Here is an 18,831-nt window from a genome sequence, read left to right on the forward strand (position 1 = left end):
GTCACTATACAAAGTTCAAACACATTCAAAATGATGCTCTTTATTGTTTAGAAATGCACACACGATAATATTAACAGATGCATGAGGGGGAGTGCAATACAATCACAGAAAAGAATAAAAAGCTTCAATTGTATTTGTTTTATTTAAGCTAGGAAGTAGACACATGTGTTTTATGTCCAAATCTTCAATAATTATAAAAAGAATTAATTCATGGCAATCTGAAAATAAGAAATAGGCCCATCAGCAAACAGGAAGGAACAGAGGGAAGGAGGGAGGGAGGGAGGGAGGGAGGGGAATTTCTAAAAGAAACAGATGAGACTATGATAAAGAAGCCATAGCAGAAGTAACAACCCAAGCAAAACAAGCACAGGAAAGGATTATAAGGAGGCAAGAGCTGTCCCACCCTCCTAAAAAGAAAACATCAAACTCAGGAAAAGCAGCTGAATGAAGGCATAGGGAAATCAAAGTTGTTAAAAAGCATTGCTCACAGAACAGCAGAGCCACTCATGACAGTCTTACTTCCTGTATAAACTTTGGCTCCCAGGCTTAGTATCCAGATCTGCAGAGAAGAGTATCCAGCATGGGTGCTAGGGATAAAAGAGAAGGAGGGCTAAGCCTGAGGTTGTTCCAAACATCCTCAAATGGTGGTGGGGGATGTGGGGGAGCAGGAGATAGGAAACAAAAGCCACCAAAAGAAAAAAGTCTTCATAGCACTGGAGCCTCAGAATAAATTTTAGGTTCCCAGCTAACTGACTGCTGCTGGCCCTTAAACTCATGCAGAGCTCTCAATCAGTAATCCCACTGGGAGAAAAACTCTTTTGGAAAAACAGACCTCAAAAAACTGAGAGGAAGCCAGCATCAGGTACCAAAACCAACCTCAGTCCTTCATAAATATGAATAGATAGCCAAAGATCACTAGATACCTAGGAAATACTTACAAAATTAAGGATCCAAAGTGAAAGGTAATAGAATCAACCACAAAGGAAACTAAAGTAATGAAAATATTAAAGAGAAATTAAATTAATTCTAATAAATATCCTCCAAGTCATTCACAAGAATATTGCATCCATAAAATAGCTACTATACAAAATGAACAAGGAATAAGCATTTGGAAATCAGAAATTCAGATGTACATTGCAAATCCAATAAATATACAAACTATTAGAATTACCAAGTGAATTTAAGGTCACTAGATACAAGGTTTATATGCAAAAAAAGTATTTCTGTACACCAGCAACACACAGAAAATGAAGTAAAGAAAACCCCACAAAACTATACCACCTATAATGCTGTCTGGGCCACCTATATAATACTGTCTAGAACACCAAAACATTATGAAAAATAGCAAGTATTGATGAGTATATAGAGAGAGTGGAACCCGTGGACACTACTGGTGGGAATGTGAAACGGTCCAACTGCTGTGAGTGCTGGGTGGCTCTTCAAAAATATAACACAGAACTATCATATGACACTGCAATTCCACTCCTAGGTATACCCCAAAGAAATGCAAACAGGTACTCAAACAAGTACATGTACATGAATGTTTATGGCAGTCCTGTTCACAAGTCATTTATCTTGGGAGTAAGCTTACTTACCTGTTGGGTCTGTAGTTTCTTCATCTCTAAAATGTAGATAGTATACCCACCTACTCTCTAATCCACTTCATAGCATCTCTGTGACGATTAAATGTAATTAACACACAGAAGACTAGGCACATAATTACATTTCCTTACTCATCTTCCCCTTACTTCTTTGGCAGTGATTCTCAGTATGATCTGTCGGCAGTCAGTCCAATCTGTAGTATTTCAGTCTAAAAATTTTCAATGGTCTTTTTTTCTGGAAAGAATCATTGTAGACTATGAAAAAAAATTAGCAGCTTTATTAAGGGCAATATACCCATGTAATCCCTCTGCCCTGGGGTTCTCAACCTTGTAGATGGTGGTGTAGAACAACTGGGGCTCTCCTAACACTACTAGTATAGTGGAAATGGGTAGTCACTTTGGAAAACTGTATGGTAACATTTACTAAGGAACACCAAAAGGTGTAAAGAAGATTCACAGGAGTATTATTTGCAATATCCTAAATGTGGAAAAGATTCAAACATCCATCAACACGAAAATGGAAAAAAAATTGGCATATTCTATCAGAAAAAAATCCTACACAGCAATGAAACTGAGTTCTCAAATTTTAGCCCAAGAACCCAGATGCAACCTCACCATCAGTTTTAAATAGCTTTACAAAAGCCATCTCCAAATTTAAGAATCACAGTTGATTTAAGGCAGGCTGCTGAAAACCAAACTTTGAGAAATATCACCTAATCCATTTTCAATGTAAAACAGAAGAAATAAAGGAAGAGGATTAAAAAGTCTTTATGCCTAGCCTTTAGAACTAATACCTGTCCAGCTCAGGTAATAAAGAACTTCAACCTGAAAGCCCCATCCAGTCACTGCCTAAGGAAAAAAGACCTAACAGAGCTTTACAAGGCCTGATTTCTCCAGCAATGTGGAGGTATAGAAGAGTCTACTGCCTTAAATCTGGAATCCATTAAGCAGTAAATGAGCTTCTGAGGCATCTACCTGCTCAAAAAGCTGCAGTTTATTCCCTATTCTCATAGTATGAGTCTAGACTAACGGGTGGCAAACTACTGCCCCAAAGCCAAATCTCTATTTTGTTTTAATAAATAAAACTTTAATGGAACACAGCCACATACAGCCTTGCGATTATCCATACTTGCTTTTTGTGATAATGTAATTTTTAATAAGAAGTATATATTTGGTCTTCTCCGCCATTCTTGGCTCAAAGTTCCTAAAACCCCTGGAATTTCCTAAGTGATGAAAGCAAACAAAGATGTCTTCTTGTTATGTTAATGAGGTGACTTTTGGACCCCAACGGAGGTTCAGGCCGGTTGCCAACAAAGTGGTTAGAGGACTGGAACTTTTAGTCCCACCCCAATATCCCCTGAAGGGAGAAGGGCTTGAGGTTGAATCAATCACCAAAGGCAAATTAGTCAATCACAACCACATATTGAAGCCTCCATAAAACCCCCAAAGGACACCTCAACAGCCCTTTTTGGAGAGCTTCCAAGTTGGGGAACAAGAACTCTTCCATGTGCCACTGTTCTGGGCCCCAAGCTCCACAAAGACAGAAGTCCTTTGTTTGGGGCCTCACCCTATGTTTCTCTTCATCTAGCTACTGATTTGTATTCTTTAATATCCTTTGTAATAAATCGGTAATCTAGTAAGTAAATGGGTTTTCTTGAAATCTGTGAGCCTTCTAGCAAATTAAGTGAACCCGAGGAGGAGATTATGGGAACCTCTGATTTACAACCAGTCCGTCAGCAGTACAGGTAACAACCTGGACTCAGAATTTGCATCCTAAGTTGGAGGGGTCTTCGGAACATCAAATTTGTAGTCAGTAAGGTTGGAAGGACAGGTAACAACCTGGGCCCCCTGATGTGGGGAGCGGCCCCTGATGTGGGACTGAGCCCTTTATCTGTGGCATCTGATGCTTCTCTAAGTAGTGTCAGAATTGAGCTGAATTCTGGGACACACTCCCAGCATCCTGAGTACTGCCTGTTGGTGTGGGAACCTCCACATACATGTTGGAATCGGGTCTAGGAACCCTTCTCACTTTTATACTTTAACAGCAGGATTGAGTAAACACAACAGACTTTATGGCCCACAAGTCTAAAACAATTACTGTCTTGGTCTTTTACAGAAAAAGTTTGCGGACCTCTGGTCTTGACCAAGATCCTGAGTTTCTGCCCCAGTTCCTGGGTTACACTTTATTTTTCCACTGACCCTTCAACTCTGACTTAAACCCTACTCCTCCAGGCTGAACTCTCACCAGTTCCCTTTCCCCAGAACCTGTTTCTAAACCTAAAGCCTCTACTTAGAAATTCTGTTTAAATCCTAATAAATTGTGGACCCTCAGGAGCCCTATGGAAATGAGACATTCTAGTGAGAACCAAAACCATATCCATAGACCCCTGCTCTAGTTACTCCAGGCACACAAACCCACACCTCAAATATTTTTGCTAGTTCGACTGAGAACTAAGTTCATGAGACCTCCACCCCCACCAAATAGTATACTGTTTACCCTCTTTGGGAGGCTACAGTCTTTTAGGCCAGGTGAATCCCTTTACTAGCACCCCCTAACTTGAATGTGCACACAAGTGACCTGGAGACTTCATGAAAACCCAGACTCTGATTCAATAGGTCACACTGTTGAGTGGTAAGACTCCCCTAGACCCTCCACTGCTAGTTCACCACCGAGGCTCAGTATTCCTGAGAGCCAAGACTACTTAATAATCTGTAATAACCTATTTTACTTAACAAGACAAATGAAAAGGAACAAAGAAAATACCAAGAATATTACCCCACTTTCACATACACGTACACACACACACACACACACAACTTTACATTACATACCCACCGTCTCTAACATGAAATGCAATGTTCCAAAATGCTACAATTGGCCAGAAAAGGAAGTATATCACATCAAAGAGAAAGGGCCAATTCATGTTAACATATAGAGCATTTGTAATCTAATAAAAGACCAACAATTAATTAGATGGGCAAACGACATGATGGAAAACAGAAAAAAAATACAAATAGCTCTTAATCATCTATAAAGATACCTAACCTTACTCATTCAGAAAAATGCAAATTAAAACTACAAGATTTTTTTCACATGAGACTTATAAAGACCAAAAAAATTGATAAAGGGTACACAAGAAACAGAGACTATTATATTGCTGGTAGGGCTATAAATTAGTACAACCTCTATAGGGGTGGAGGGGACGCGGATCTAAGGATATCAAATTTTAAGTGCCCATTACCTTTGACCCGGTAATTAACTCTACTACGTATTTCTGAAATCTTTCATGTGTGTGCAAAGATATATTCATTACAACACCGATAGCAAAAGATTAAAAACTTAAATGTTCACCAATAGGGGACTGGGCAAACTGATATATTCCTATAATGGTATATACTCGTCATCTAAAAAAAAAAATGAGGTGCTTTAACATATATTGTTATAGAATAGCATTCATGATAAATTTTAAAAGCCAAGATGTAATACTGTATGATACACCACCTTTTATGGAAAAAGAAAAAGAGTACGCATATGCTTATAAATACAAAGATTATTTGTGGCAAAAAAAGCCAAAAACTTGGTAATGATGGTTACCTCTGGGAGAACTGGACCAATGAGGAACAGAGATAATGGGCATTTACTTTTCACTGTATATCCTTTTGTACATGTTTAAATTACATACTATGTGCATGTATTACACATTTTTTAAAAAACCACTATGTTTGTAAAAATAGAAAACTCAAAAAGTATCAAAAAATATTTAAAAGAAAATTTTTCCCCTCAATTAGCCAGTCTCCACTGTCTTCTAACAATTTACAAACTTATTTCCATGTTACTAGAAAAAACAATTGACAAACCTTTTTTAAAGTGAAAACAAAAGAATATCATTAAGAAATTATCTTCTGCTAATCTTTATTAAATTTTCATTCCACTTCTTTATTAGACGGAAAATCTATTAGATTAGAAACCAGATGATTACTTAACTATGAAACTGTTGATGAACAGGACTCAGGCTGGGTCTCCTGAACGGAATGTGAGAAATCCATCTCCCCTCAAGATATGTTGATCTTGAGATCAGATGCCCCTCCTGAGAGATCCCCTACGTTCACCAAGCAGTCAAGTACACAGAACTACCAAAAACAATTCTGCAGTGAAATCTAGACTATCTCCACCTGTATGTTTCTTTCTGCACCAGCATATACTGAACACAAACAGTAAAATCTGACAAAGGGCATTTGTAAGGATTCTTAGTTCCTTATTTTAGCTGCTACAAAATTTCTACCATCTATAGCTATAGGTCCATTTAGTTGTCTTCTTATTAAAAACGGGTTCCTCTGTGCCTTCAGCTCATAAACAAACCCAGAGTCAAAACCTATCAATGGAGACAGTGGGGAAGGCAAATGGACAAATTAGATATTTCATCTATCTTTTCACTGGGAGTCAGACTCCCAATCAGGGTAATTCTTCTGTGTTTAACACAGCCACATCTAATGCTGTTTTGTCTCACTGTCCTACACCTCTAAGCTGGAAGAACACTTGGCAGGAACACTGAAGGAAATTCAAGCAGCAGATAGAAAGTTGAGCTAAATGGTCGTTAGATTCCACGACTGAAAAGGTAAGGAAATAAAGAACATCAAACATCCTTAAAAGGGGGGAATTAATTGCAAAATCTTCTAAACCAAGTTTGGCAAAAGTTTCTGTCAAGGGTCTGGTAGTAAATTATTTGCAGCTTTGTGGGCCATATCATCTTAGTAGCAACTACTCAATTCTGCCATTTGAGGCACAAAATCAGCCATGGACAGTAAGTAATCGAATGGGCATGGCTGTGTTCCAATAAAACTTTACTCACAAGAACAGGAAGACAGTTTGCAGGCCACAATTTGCCAACCCCTTTTCTAAATAATGATTCCCAATATTAAACGGTCAGAAAATAAACTACAAATGAGAAAGGTATCAATACAAAACCGTATAGTCTACAAATTCACTGCCTATAAATTCACTACTTCTAGAATTACTGTGCATATATATATATATATATATATATATCTCATTGGAAAATGGACAGTAAATACTTGTTTGATAATAGTTTCAAAAACAAACCAACAAATGAATGCCAGGCTTCAGAAATAGATATGTCAAAAATTACATGCAAAACGACATGACCTATAGCCTTTTTCAAGGTATGTAAAAGAAATCTGTTTTCAAAGGAAAGCTCATTAATTTGTTCAAGGGTGAGGTTTGGGCAATATTATTTTGGAGAAAAGGCTTCAAGTGAAGAAGAGCACAGAATATAATTCTGTCACAGACTCAGAAACCCTAAACCACTACCCTGTTCAAAAAAACTTTGATACAATAACAACAAAATAACACAGAATTTAAAGAAGTCAAGAGCTAACCCAATACTGTGGCAAGATACAAAGGTCCGTTTCTACACTGTGTACAGGCCTAAAAGAACCTAGATTATTCTTCTTTACAGAGAAATATGTTATTTATTTTATAAATCGTAAATTTATATTTACAAAGGTTATATATAAGGGGTTGGGAGGGAATAAAAGCTAAGCATATGGTAAATATCACACAAACATGAAAATTCCCCAGAAAGCTGCAACGAGCTACAAAAGGGATCCGAGGCATACACCTCTGCTTCCTCCTTCCTTCCCCTCCCTTTTGTTTGTTTTTCCACTAAAAGGGAAATGGGGATTAGGCATCTCTAACCAATGGAAATTAATAACTAGAAGTCCGTGAACAGGTTTGCGGAGGTATCCAAGAACATGTTACAGTTTCAGCTAAAATAATGTGTGTTTATGTGTATATGTGTACAAGCATGCCCACCCACGCATACAACTGTACATTTTTCTAGGGGAAGAATCATGAGATCCTCAAAGGGGTCAATGAGCCTGAACAAAAATGACTATTCAATTTTCTGTGTATTATGTGTGTATGCTGGAGAGACAGGGGATTAACATGCAGAGAATACGAGCTTCAGGGACACACTGAGTCAAAACCCCTTTCACAAAGGGGGGAAGGAAGATGAAGGGGAATAAGAGGTTCAAATTTCCAGGTATAAAACAAGTAACTATTGGGATGTAATGTACAGCATTAGGGAATATAGTCAATAATGTGACAGGGTGTACGGTGTCAGATGGTTGTTGGACTTATGCCGATCAATTCTTTAGGTACATGTATAAATGTTGAACAACTATGGTATACACCTGAAACTGATATAGTGTTGTATGTCAGCTATATGTTTTAATAAAACCCTTAAAGAAAACCCCATCCACATCTAATCTAGAGTAAAAATGTGTAAATAATTATACCAATGTCCCTGAGGCCTGTTGTGGATAGAACTGTCTTCCCCCTGAAAAGATACACTGAAATCCTAATCCCCAGTACATCAGAATGTGACCTGATTTGAAACAGGATTGTTGAAGATGTGATTAGTTAAGGTAAATGATGTCATACTAGAGTAAAGTGGGTCTCTAATCCAGTTATCACTGGTGTTCTTATAAGAGGGACATTTGAAGACACAGAGATTCAAAGGGAGAACTCCATGTGACAACCAAAGCAGAGTTTGGAGTTAGCAGCTACGGGCCAGAATGCCAAATTTGCCAACAAAGAAAGGAAGAGAAACCCTTACAGATTTCAGAGAGAGCATAGATTTTGGACTTCTAGCCTCCAGCACTATGAAACAATAAATTTGTGCTGTTTGAAGCCACCCAGTTTGTGGTACGTTGTTATAGTAGTCCTAGGAAACTAACAGAAGGCCAAGTATCGTAGTAACTAAAATTAAGGTACAGAGCAAAACAACTTCTAAAGATGCTGCATATGGTCTCATGCCATAGTAAACATATCCGTGGACACTTTCCAATACACATGAGTTTCAGTTACCAAAATATTCCCTACTAAATACTTAAAATGGAATGGCTTTTCCAAATGGGTGCAGGAAAGAATGGTAGGAAAAAGTTTTACATACCAAAGGTAGAAGATCAAAAATAAGATTAATGTTCATATCCCAGAACAAATCATTGGGGTATATTCCTAACTACATCTGTATATTGTCAAATCTCAGTATACAGTAACAGATTCAAGAAAAGAAGTGTTCTTATTATCTATTGCTATGTAATAGAATCACTCTAAAATTCAGTGTCTTAAACCAATAATCATTTTATTCTCTCACACAATATCTGTGAGTGAAGAATTTGAGACGGGCTTGACGAAGCAGTTCTAGCTGAACAGTTTCTAACTCCTGATCTTAGATCTTCTTTGGAAGGTCTCTCCACATGAGGTAGGTAGTTTTTGCGCCTCCCTGCAGCAAGGCGATCTCAGGCTAGACTGCTTACAAAGCTGCTAAAGGCTTCAAGGCCAATATTGTACTGAGCTAAGTAGAAGCGCTCTCAGCTTTTCTAACCTTGCTTTGAAAGTCACACAGTATAACTTCTGCCGCAGTGGTTACAAATGATTCACAAGATCCCCCAAATTCAAGAATAGGGGACCATAAACCCCACCTCAGGATGAGAGAAGAGGCAAGGTCATACTGAAATAACATGATGAGAGATATTGTTACAACCATCTTTAGAAAATACAACCGGCCACAAAGGGAATGTTGAAGTAACTGCTTCATTACTGTTGAGACTGTCAACTATTTAATCCATATTAGATCTGCTTCAATGGGCTAGTGAACAAGTTGTTCCTTACTACATTTTTTAGCCACCCCAACTCCTTTTAAAAAAATTAGGCCCTATGGGACGCATACTTGGACATATTTTACCTACCAAATATAACCTTACTGAATAAAAATTTCCATTTTCCCATGTTCACTTAATTATGAACTTCTAACCAGTAAGTAACCACTTGGAGTCGACACACTTCTAGGCAAAAGCAAGCCAACTCATTTTAATTAGGCTATGAAGAGGCCTCACCTCGTAGGTAAGTATGAAGGTCAATTAAGTTCGTAAACTCACCCTAGAGAAAGTGCCACACACCTCACTGCTGAATATCACTAGTCAGCTTTGAAGTACTCCCCTTGGGAAGCTATGCACCGAAGCCAGCGCCTAGCCCACCCTTTAAAGCAATTTTGGAACTCTTTCTCTGGAATGGCCGTCAGAGCTGTCCTCGTATTTACTACCTTGATGTCCTGAATGTCATGATAATGTCTTCCTTTCAATATTTCCTATATCTTCAGGTAAAGAAAGAAGACATCGGGGGCCAGGTCAGATGAGTAGGGAGAGTGTTCCAATACAGTGATTTGTTTACTGGCTAAAAACTCCCTCACAGACAGTGCCGTGTGAGCTGGTGCATTGTCGTGATTCAAGAGCCATGAACTGTTGGCAAAAAGTTCGGGTCGTCTAACTTTTTCACACAGCCTTTTCAGTACTTCCAAATAGTCAACTTGGTTAACTGTTTGTCCAGTTGGTACAAATTCATAATGAATAATCCCTCTGATATCAAAAGAGGCTAGCAACATCGTTGCAACAAGTTTGCAAAAACAAGTTTACCTGTCAGACCTCGTATACACTGTCTTTTACGATTTTTGATCAACTGCCATCTACAGGCATATTGGGAACTACTCGTCTAGTGTGTTTTCTACAATATTTTAATAACTCTAGAATCTTTAGTGTTTTAAGGCTCAATATAAAAAGAAAACCTCCTCTGAAAGCAAAAGCTGTAAGCAACGAACAAAGGGCCAAAAGAAAAACTCAAAATGTACAACGATTTACTGTAGTTAAGTTGGTAAGAATTGTGGGCTCCTTTTTGCTTTTTCAAAAATTAAGGCTTATAAGGCATTTTTCCACAAACAAAAGAATAGCTGAAGCATCTTGGTTAACGTTTTTTTCAATAAAAGATGCTAGTGTCCAACCCTGTTGTAAGCACCCATTGAAGCAGATATAATGGCCACTCTGTTTGCCTACACAGATCCTGATATACCAATATTTAACTCTCTGTATTCTATTTTCCCCAATGTCGAAGGTACTCATTGATAGTAAGGCTTCTCAATAGGTTCATTAGTTCTTAGGGCATCACACAAGTATTACATACACTGATGCTGCTCCGTAAGCATGGCACTTTGAGAGGAGTTAAAAATGCCTCTTAAGGCCTCATTATTCTGGAAAATATCAGACACTCAGAATTCCTTTGAGAAATGTAAAAATCCAAACACAAAGACATCTTAAGAAATCAAGTTCTACTCTATCAGAGAGGAAATGTCAATTCTACAGCATTAAAATTGTGTGTTGACAAGCAAAAAACTTTTTCAGCAATATCCATTTTCCTTTGTTTCTGTTTCTATCCTCAAGGCCTGTACCAGTGGGGTAACTTTTCTACTTTGAAGCCGACAGAAAATGGGCTGTGCTCCTGTGAACACATAGTTTGGTAATAAACTATTCCATTGCTTGCAAAAAACATGTAGTCAGTGCCATTTTAGGAGAAAACAACTTTTAAAGAGTAACTACCATAAGTCACACGTGATTAGACAAACTATTATACTATAGTCTCTCCTTAACTTGAATAAAAATGTTTTCATGCTAATTCACAAAATCTTTATCCTAGTACTTTTGACTCAGAAAAGTGAAATGTATTCCAATACACACTGGATTACCTTCAAAGGTAATGACTGTCCAAAAAATGGGCCAGACCACCCATGGACTACAAAGTATTTAGAAAGCATGACCTTCCTTTGACCCTTAACACTACTTAAGAATAAACTATTTTGCAATTTTGAAGAATTACAAAAATGAGCATGTTATTAGAATGTACCAAAGATTTCAATTTGTATACAATTAATAACTCTGGCTGTTACAACCCAGTGGTGCAAAGCTCCTATCACACATATATGCACACTCAAAAGCTTGAATTCTGTAATTTTCAAGGGGGACACTCACTATCAGTGAACTTGTGCTGTCTTTAGCTGTCATGGTTTCCAATGATCATTACTGTTACTTCTCAATTAAAACTTACTATTAGTCAGGGCCAGCCTGGTGGCTCAGGCAGTTAGAGCTCCATGCTCCTAACTCTGAAGGCTGCGGTTCAATTCCCACATGGGCCAGTGGGCTCTCAACCACAAGGTTGCCAGTTCAATTCCTTGAGTCCCAAAAGGGATGGTGAGCAGCGCCCCCTGCAACTAAGACTGAACACGGCACCTTGAGCTGAGCTGCAGCTGAGCTCCCGGATGGCTCAGTTGGTGGGAGCGCGTTCTCTCAACCACAAGGTTGCCGGTTCGACTCACGCAAGGGATGGTGGGCTGTGCCCCCGCAACTAGCAACGGCAACTGGACCTGGAGCTGAACTGCGCCCTCCACAACTAAGACTGAAAGGACAACAACTTGAAGCTTGAACGGCACCCTCCACGACTAAGATTGAAAGGTCGACGACTTGACTTGGAAAAAAGGCCTGTTCCCCAATAAAGTCCTGTTCCCCTTTCCCAATAATAAAAAAATATATATATTATTAGTCAAGCTTCATTATCATTTTAGTTTTAGTTGTATTATTAAACCTGCAGAACTTATTACATACACAGTTGCAGCACTAGGATTTTGAAGCCTATGGTTTTCTAATTAGTCTAGATTTTTAAGACAAAAGTATATGTGGTTCAATTAGAAACCATCCATATCCCTAACTGCTGAAGAAATGCTTATACGAGGTCTGACAATTAAGTTCGGGATCTCACCCTAGAAAAAGTGCTACATACATCATTGCTGAATATCACTACAGTCACCTTCAAAGTACTCCTCTTGGGAAGCCAGTGCCTAGTCCACCCTTTAAAGCAATTTTGGAACTCTTCTTCTGGAATGGCCATCAGAGCTTTTGTTGTATTACCCTTGATGTCCTGAATGTCATCAATATGTCGTCCTTTCAATATTTCCTATATTTTCAGGTAAAGAAAGAAGTCATTGGGGACCAGATCAGGTGAGTAGGGAGGCTGTTCCAATACAGTTATTTGTTTACTGGCTAAAAACTCCCTCACAGACAGTGCCTTGTGAGCTGGTGCATTGTCGTGATGCAGAGCCATGAATTGTTGGCGAAACGTTCAGGTCGTTTTCTTCTTTTTCAAGCAGACTTTTCAGCATTTCCAAATAGTAAACTTGGTTAACTGTTTGTCCAGTTGGTACAAATTCATAATGATGAATCCCACTGATATCAGAAAAAGTGAGCAACATCGTTTTGGCTCTTGATTTGGACTGACGGAACTTTTTTGGTCGTGGAGAACTGGCTGACTTCCACTGTGCACTTTGATGCTTTGTTTCAGGGTCGTATTGGTACACCCATGCTTCATCACCACTGATAACATGGTCCAAAAGATCATCTTGCCTCTCCAAAAGGTCTTGGCAAACTTCGACTCTCCTTTGCTTTTGTTAATTGGTGAGCTCCTTTGGGACCATTTCTGTACACACCTTTCTCATGCCAAGATTTTCAGTTAAGAGTTTCCTGTTTCTCTATCAATGTTTGCTTGGTCTGCTATGCTTCTCACAGTCAACTGTCGATTTTGACGCATAATTCGATGAATATTTGCAGTGTTTTCATCAGTTCTGCTCATTAGTGGCTGCCCTTACCTCTCTACATCACTGTCACATTCTCTCTCCTCAGAAAAACATTTAATCCATTTGTACGCTGTCATTTTCTTCATGGCATTATCCCTATAAATTTGGACTAACATGTCCCTGATTTCACTTCCACTCTTGCCAAGTTTAACAAGAAATTTAATGTTTGTTCATTGCTGTAATTCAAGCTCAGACATTCTCATGATGGCACACAAAAACACACAACAATAATGAACGCCACTCAGCAAGACACCACCACACGTTGACATGAACACAGCTGTGACACACTGATATACCAAGGTTATGAAACCTTACCGAGTTGTTTGTACAGTGCTGCCAATGTAAGTGCCTGGTGGTAAGTTCTCGAACTTAATTGTCAGACCTCATACCTTGACATTAGTTATTATTCCACTAGAAAGCGGGAATTATTGAGCTGAAGAATGATCCAACTAAAGAGGTGGGATTAAAACAGCTTGAGAATCACTGTTCTTAGGGTCCTTACCCTGGCTATGAGGTCATTAATGTAGAGGCAGGTTTTCTCCCTGGCTACCTGGTCCACACCAACCAAATGTAGCATAAGGACTTGGAATCGGATACCATCATGGAAGTAATAATAACTTCTCTAAACTTGGATGTCAGTGATACATCCAGTCTCCAGTTTTGATGGGAAGCTTCCAGGAATGTCTTCAAATGACTCAATTTCATAACAAACCCTCTTTTCAAAAATCATTTCCTGGCTTATCTTTAAAACCTTGCCAGGTTCATAGATACAGCTTGCAACTAAATGCTGTCAGGCAGGGATCAGCCCCAAAAGACATAGAAAAAACAAGGGAAGTAGTATTTGATGGCGTTTTTTGGATTCTTAGTATCTGTTTCCAGCTGTGAAACTCACTTAAGCTCTTAAGAAGCCAAGCCCAGTAAGCCTTGTAGCCATGGGTTATTTGTGCTAAGTATGGGGTGAGACATGAATAGCAAAGGAAAAACATTACCATATAAAAATTCAGGGAATTCTTAGTCAATTTACTAACAGAGAGTCAAAATCACAATGCTAAAAATCCTAGTGTTAAGATACTTCTTTCTCCAGAAAATGAGATCCAAAATGAAAAGACAGCCAAAATAAATAAACACAACAGACTTACACAAAATCAGGTAGGGTAATGAATAACTACATTGTTGGAACTGGCACTAACCACCTGACCTTGGGCATGTCATTTAGCTGCTCTGATCATTAGTAAAATTCATCGAAGGTGCGGCCAAATCACTGATGGTTAAATTCTCTTCTACCTCTCAGTCTATATGTCTATTACTATGTGATAGAATAAGTTTTTTTTTCCTAATAGTACATTAGATACACAGAATTATTAACTCTCATAGGTCACAAGGTTATCTCTTTAAAGCAATACACCTAATACTCAATGATCTTCCAACAGCCTATGCACTGCTCTGCAGCCAAATATCCCAATAGCAGGCAATTCACCAGTTCCCCTCTCCCAAGGAGTCTGTGCATGATAATAACCATGATTTTGAATATATTTTAGGTGCAATCTACAAGTTTTTAAAACCACATATTTCTAAGAAACTTACTTAGGATCATCTCTGAAACTTGAGTTGCTGGTAAAGACTTATGATTTCAGGGCTCCACTGAGAATCACCCCTCTGTCAGCCCAATATGCATTTCTAACGCCCTGTATCACATCTAGGAGTTATTTTAACACAAATGTGAACTTCAAAGTACTTTAACAAATCCTTTCCTCTGAAAAAATGGTATTTATGCATTTATTCATTCTTATATCATATATTCTACTTCCTGTTAATTCAGGATAATTAGCAGCCATTATATAAAATACCACACATGTACACAAAAATCTTTGGTAAAATCATTCCTGTGTATAGGAAACTGGCTATAGCTTGTTTTCCCCAAAGAATCCAATTAACAATTGGTATGTTTTTGTAAATTAAGCATTTGCATAATGAGTTTTATAACGTTACCATTCAATAATAGAAACACCTGCTTGTGAGCAGTATGCACAAAAATAAATTTGAGTTGAATTTTAGCAGTGGGCTTTCTGCCTATACATTAAAGAATGGATTATTAAACCAGAATCCATAGTCCCCTCCAAGGATATCTGAGTAGATTCTGAGAGTCTTATCAACCTCCTGAAATTATATGAAAAACTGTATATGCAAATATATGGTGACGGAAGGAGAACTGACTCCGGGTGGTGAACACACAATGGGATTTATAGATGATGTAATGCAGAATTGTACACCTGAAATCTATGTAATTTTACTAACAATTGTCACCTCAATAAATTTAAAAAAAAACAACTATATACGTATATTTTTCTGAGAAGATAGCACAAAGCTTTGAGAAGATACACAAAGAGGTTCATGACCTTAAAGATTTTATTTTCAGTTAATACTTCAAAGTACTTAAGTCAACATTCCAAGATAGTAAGATATAAAGGTAAGAATTCCTAACATTCAAGAAGGATTTCGCATGGAACTGTCACGCAACATTTCTGGCAAGAATTCCATAAACGATAAGAATGTGTAAACTAGATATTTCAAAGTAATTCTAAAATTGTCAAATGGTTAACATTTAAATTAAACACACACCTGCTGTGTGCTGCCTTGGGCTACTGTGGGCTGCCATGAGCGGCCGGTGGCCAGCGTGAGTGGCCAGTGGCCAGTGTGAGCGGCTGGCAGCCGGCAAGAGCTGCCATGAGCGGCCCACTAACGACCAGTGACCAACTGCCTCAGCCGGGGGGAGTGCAAAGCAAAAAAATAATAACAATAAAATTTTAAAAAATTAAACACACACACAAGCCACCATTTAAAATCTCAAAATGACATACTTGAAAGCTGATCACACACACACACATTCTAGACAAAATGAATCCATTAACATATGTGGTACTAAGATATTTAGAAGGTGTGTTAATAGAATGTGTCAATCCACCATGGACAGTGCTACATTCACAAAGTAGTGAGTGTGTCCTAACTTGCAATACAGCAATTGGCTTCTTTCATAGCAATGGCTTCTTTCAAGTACTGATGTAAGGTCTAGAGTATGTCAATAACATCTTGCAGGGACGGAAAAGATGTATGTAGATAGAAAGATACAGATTTAGATATAACTTATTCTATGAGGCTCAAGTTAGGTTTTCCTAACTGCATGCTTTCTCCACATGATCATCCTCACCTCACCCCACTAAATGTCCTTTCTCCCTGTCTAAATCCTACTTTCAGTCAGAAATAATGTCATTTCCCACTCAGAATCTCTATAACCAATTTTGGCATATGATCTCGCTACAGTTTTATATATGTATATTCAGTCTCCTTAATTATATTATCCCTGTCCTACAGTAGGTTACTATATCTAACTTCTCTTGCCCGGTACAGTGTAATTTTAAGTCTCAAAATATATATGAACAGGGTGGGCGGTTAGTTCCGTTGGTTAGAAAGTAGTGTTAATAACACGAAGGTTGCCGGTTTGATCCCCACATGGGCCACCATGAGCTGCGCCCTCCTTAAAAAAAAAAATATATATATATATATATATATATATATATATGTATGTATGACTATATATATGAACAAATTCCACGTCACTTGGATTATATCCATTATAATAGCATATCTATTGCTACACTTACCACGCTATATGGTAATTATTGAAACAAATGTCTAGGGATTTGCTTCAAAATAAAAAAAGGGGGAAAGTGGGTGGAGCTACTGATGAAACAAAATTGACCACAAGTAGACAATTGTTAAAGCTGGTGATATGTCTATTATTGTATTTTTATATTGGCAATTACCCACAATACAAAGTTAAAAGAAGTTTGACTCTCCTACCAGGACAGAGAGCTTCTTAAAGACAGGTCCAGTAGCTTTCTTCTTGTACATCTGCCCAGCAGAGAGCAGATAAAGTTATTTTACAAAACACATTTCATTCTTTAGGCATAACTTTCAATGAAACTTCAACTGCTTTTTTATGGTATTCTATTTAAATGATTCTTTTATTAACTCAGATAAAACATATATAGAGGGTGTCAAAAAATGTATACACATTTTAAGAAAGGAAAAAACTGTATTAAAATTGTTATAATCAATAAATACCAATAACAACGGATGAATACAAGCCATGTGTATACATTTTTTTGGCATCCCCAGTATTCATTCATTCATTAACTATTTACCAGGAACCTACTTTCTCAGATATCCTGTCTTGGTAAATGCAGGATATCAAAAATAATTCATTCTCTTTAATAGATTAAGAATCTGACAGTAACCTCAAGGATCCATGGAAAAGAGAGCAGGGAGGGAAGACAAGGAGATGAAGAGAAAGAAAAAATAGGAAAACGCGATAAATACAGGTTTTTAGAAACGCGATAAATACATCCACATTTTTTATTAGAAAGAGGACATACATTTTGTTTCAGCTAAACAGGTCTAAAAGTTCCCCTCCCCACTCCATTGTACAGATGAAACTAAAGCTCAGAGAAGGGAAGTGACTTGCTTCATTCAGGTCTCACATCAAGTTGCTAGCAAAAACAAAATTAAAACTCAGATCTGCTGATTCACAGTGCTGTGTGAATTTTCTACATCTAAATGTTTTCTTCTACACTGAAACATTCACTAGCTAAAGACAATGATTTTTATTATTAATATATACTTCAGTTCTATGTTATATCTTACTAAAAAAGAAAGTAATAGCTTAATAAAAGGGGGGAGGCTGGGAAGAAAATGCATACAACAAACTAAGATAATTATACATGAAGTCATATGTATATATCACACTTCCTCAATTCTGAGACACATTTAACTTGAAGACATAGTATCCATTTCACAAACATTTTAAAAGAAATATGGCACTGTAAAATTCATCTTCATTTCAAAAAATACTAAAATGTGAAAACACACACATATGTCATATAATGCACTCTGTAAGACACAAAAATCACTATCATTTAAGAGCCAGTGTCACAAGGCACAAACACACAGAGTAAGAGTCCCATGTTCTAAGGTAACAAACAGTTACTAAATACCAAAGGCTATGTGGCATTTCTTACAATTGTGGTACTGATATAAATCTTTCTTGCCATTTGTCTTATAGGCATGCGTCCTGGAGTTTTAGAAAGCAAGGTTTAAATCTCAGCTCTGCCACTTAGCTCTCTATCCTTTGGAAAGTTACTAACTTCTCTGAGCCTTATTCTCTTTATCTGTAAAATGGGATATCCACCTTAGAGAATTGTATGAGAATTAAATGTGATAATTTATTTAAGAAAAATAGTACAGTACCTAGATGAAATATTAAGTTTCCTCCCACAATCCCTATGGGCTAAATGCAATTAAACCAAAAACTAGAACATATTCTTCTTGATTTACAAAGTTCTTCCTGCTCCACATTAGAGATTGGAATAATTCTGTACTGATCCTAGGGCAAATCGTACTAGTTCGCTTTGGAAAAATTATTTGATAAGAAAAGCTTATTTTCTTGAAATTTGTCTCTCTTCTTTTTCAAATTGGGAACGGAAAACAATGACAAATTTTAAGTGTTTCAGTTAGTTATACGTAAATTAAGCACTTTATATTGTCTTACTGAACTCTAAGACTCTAAGACCATTATAAACCCACTGAAGAGAGGAACTATAGAACCAATGTGGTAGGAGGGAAAGCTATAAGGCCAAAAG

General features: G+C 37.6%; 1 protein-coding gene across 6 annotated transcripts in view; it reads right to left on the reverse strand.

Moving 5' to 3' along the window:
• Positions 1 to 18,831, reverse strand: part of FAR1 (fatty acyl-CoA reductase 1) — a 63,374-nt gene that overhangs the window by 41,069 nt on the left and 3,474 nt on the right. For 2 of the 6 annotated variants that reach the window (XM_033119414.1, XM_033119410.1), the window contains one exon: positions 520 to 587. The exons of 1 other annotated variant lie outside the window; for it this stretch is intronic. The gene's annotated coding sequence lies outside the window, so the exon portion shown is untranslated. Of the gene's footprint in view, positions 1 to 519; positions 588 to 1,748; positions 1,837 to 16,993; positions 17,045 to 18,831 lie in introns of those variants that run through there. 3 more of the 6 variants (XM_033119413.1, XM_033119412.1, XM_033119415.1) reach the window with 3 other exon arrangements.

Source organism: Rhinolophus ferrumequinum, chromosome 11 (assembly GCF_004115265.2).
Source record: "Rhinolophus ferrumequinum isolate MPI-CBG mRhiFer1 chromosome 11, mRhiFer1_v1.p, whole genome shotgun sequence".
NCBI classification, from domain to species: Eukaryota; Metazoa; Chordata; class Mammalia; order Chiroptera; family Rhinolophidae; genus Rhinolophus; species Rhinolophus ferrumequinum.